The 2,500-nt window shown below is 41.9% G+C and overlaps 2 protein-coding genes across 7 annotated transcripts in view; one reads left to right on the top strand and one right to left on the bottom strand.

Moving 5' to 3' along the window:
• The window catches only part of LOC125034801, a 152,312-nt gene that overhangs the window by 67,169 nt on the left and 82,643 nt on the right, over positions 1-2,500 (top strand). The gene's annotated exons all lie outside the window — the stretch shown is intronic.
• LOC125034802 (solute carrier family 10 member 6-like) overlaps positions 1-2,500 on the bottom strand; it is a 33,701-nt gene that overhangs the window by 7,544 nt on the left and 23,657 nt on the right. The window lies entirely within an intron of this gene.

Genomic DNA, 2,500 nt, shown 5'->3' with positions numbered 1-2,500 from the left:
ACGATCATACACACTCAATGTTGGTACACCATTTATAATTCGTAGTATTTGTTCAGGAATACTCAAAACAGATCTAATAATTTTCACTTGGGAATTCCATTGTGTAGCACAACCAGAATCCATTTCTTCTCACCTTCCAAAGCATCAGTTGCAATGGTAGATTTGTGTACAAAAGACACTAATTTTGAGGTTTTACTGAGAGCTAAATTTAGTTGCGCTGCTTCTCGGAGAACATCCTTTACCACAAATTGCAAAGAGTGGGTGAAGCATGAATTGTGCTCAGTTGGCAGAACTTTATACACAATTTTTCTCGACCATACGACCAACATCCTTGTCCACTTTTTCAGAATCAGAAGAGGAGTTAATTTAATTGTCAAAATATCTGAGAAGCCGGGAAGTGAAAATAATGGTATATTCACGTTTGCCAAATATTTGTAGGAACAATCCTGTATGAAATGAGCAGTAATTCCTAAGTAAGATCTCTGCCGGTTAGACCAAATGTTGAGCATGAGGCTAACAATATGTGCACAATCAAAATGTGTTTTCACACATAACATCTAACTTCAGTGCACTTATCTTGCAGTAGTTTGTTCAACAGGTGCTTTCGAGTCGGTATCTGGTACCGAGGATTAGCAGATGGCATCAGATCATGAAAGAAAGAGCTCTCTAGCACAGGAAATGGAACAAGGTCATTTGCAACAAAAACTGACAAGTGCATAATTGAGTTGCTTTTGTCTAACATCGTGAGGCAAACATTTCTTAGAATGTTTGACAAATCCATCCAGAGTTGATTGGCTGCAGTTGATGGTCTCCCCAGGACTGACTTGTGCATGCTTCCTCATACACCTTGTTTTCTCTGAAAAGAAATTATATAAATATGATATCCTGAAAACATTATGCACATAATTACCTATTAAGGAAAACAGAACTATTGGTTGAGTGGGTGATTACTATTATGTTTAATTAATTTAAATGTCACATCGACATCACGAAATACTGTGTGGGGAGACCTACATCACCTACTCTTGTCCCCAAATATCCATTATCGAAACAGCCATAATTCTCTCAATATTAATCATTTTGAGCACCAAATAACAAATGTAATAAAAACAGATATGTTATGCAAAAATGCCTAACGGTAATTTGAGATCAAACGTCTCAATTGTAACATTTTGGGGAGAAGGATAGAAGAGGAAAGGGAAGGGCTGCCCTTCATCTTCCCATAGAAAATACCAATTAACCACACTTAGGGTAATTTGTAGAATGTGAACCCTTACATCACCATCATCAACATCAAACGCAAACGGGGGTGCATGTTCCAAGCACCTACCCATATTGCTTGCCTGAGGTTAAGGCATGGGCAGTCACTCTGGGTGGACACCATCTCTGCCACCCCCACTGACGTTGCCCCAAATAAAGGGGGTCGGCAGGCTCTGGTGCTCAACATCCGACTGTGTGGTTTCCTTGGGGTTTTGCCCCCCACACCTCATGTTGGGTTGGATGCCTGCCTGGGCACAGGCGGGATGAGTAACCCATCCTGCGCCCCAACATTTGCCCTCCTAATAGGATCCACAGCCCGCCTCAACAACACCCATCCCCCCAGCATAACCATTTATTTCCAACGTGAGTTTCTTGGGGGTGGGGAGAGCTGGCAAGGCCCACCTCCCCCGAGCCACCCATTGACCAGAGGGTGGCTGGGGAGCAGGAGTTGGTACAGAGCCATGGTGTGTCCACACGCCAGAGGGCACTACCTCTGGAGCCTCCTTTCGCTCCAAGATTCCCCACTGTTCAGTATGGGACCGCAAGGTGCCCAATTTTCATAGGTGGCCACTAGGAGGCATTGCAGAAGTCTTGATGATGGAGAGGCTGTGAACTGCAGAGCTGCTCTCTTTTTTGCACTAGGCTAGTCATCGGTGGTAGCTGCAAGCGAGAAGGCATGCAAGCACTTAATGCTATCTAGGGTTCCACATCATTGCTCCTCATCACCGTGAGCATAAAGCACCCACCCTTACATTACAATAAAAAACAAACAAACTTAAGCCTTACCTTCTTATGTTTGTGTAGGTTGGAAGTTACATCCTTGGAGCAGGATAGTTTCACTTTACAATGCTTACACTCAACCCTAGAATTTCCAGCTTTATTGTCGAGTTGAGTAAAGCAGTCCCAAATTCTTTAAGTCATGTTGACACCTACTTCAGGTGCTGTACTGGCCCTATATACTGCAGCATGTTACCAGTTGAGAAAATACTACATAATTATGCTCCTCTACACAATATTGTACTACAGTATCGTAACACTCAATGTACATATTTACCCAAAAGTATCATCACAAAGTTCGCAAGAAGCTATTCACAGTATATATAATAACATTTACCTGAATGTAATGTACTTGAATATACTTGGTATTTAAGTACATTAAGTCAAAGTCCAAGTCCAAGTACATGTACTTGGACCCAACTCTGGTGTGTATATATATATTTATAAAGATAAAGTGTGATTA

The sequence above is a fragment of the Penaeus chinensis genome, chromosome 18 (assembly GCF_019202785.1).
Source record: "Penaeus chinensis breed Huanghai No. 1 chromosome 18, ASM1920278v2, whole genome shotgun sequence".
NCBI lineage: Eukaryota > Metazoa > Arthropoda > Malacostraca > Decapoda > Penaeidae > Penaeus > Penaeus chinensis.
Note: the sequence above shows the minus strand (reverse complement) of the source record. Positions and strands in the feature narration are given on the sequence as shown.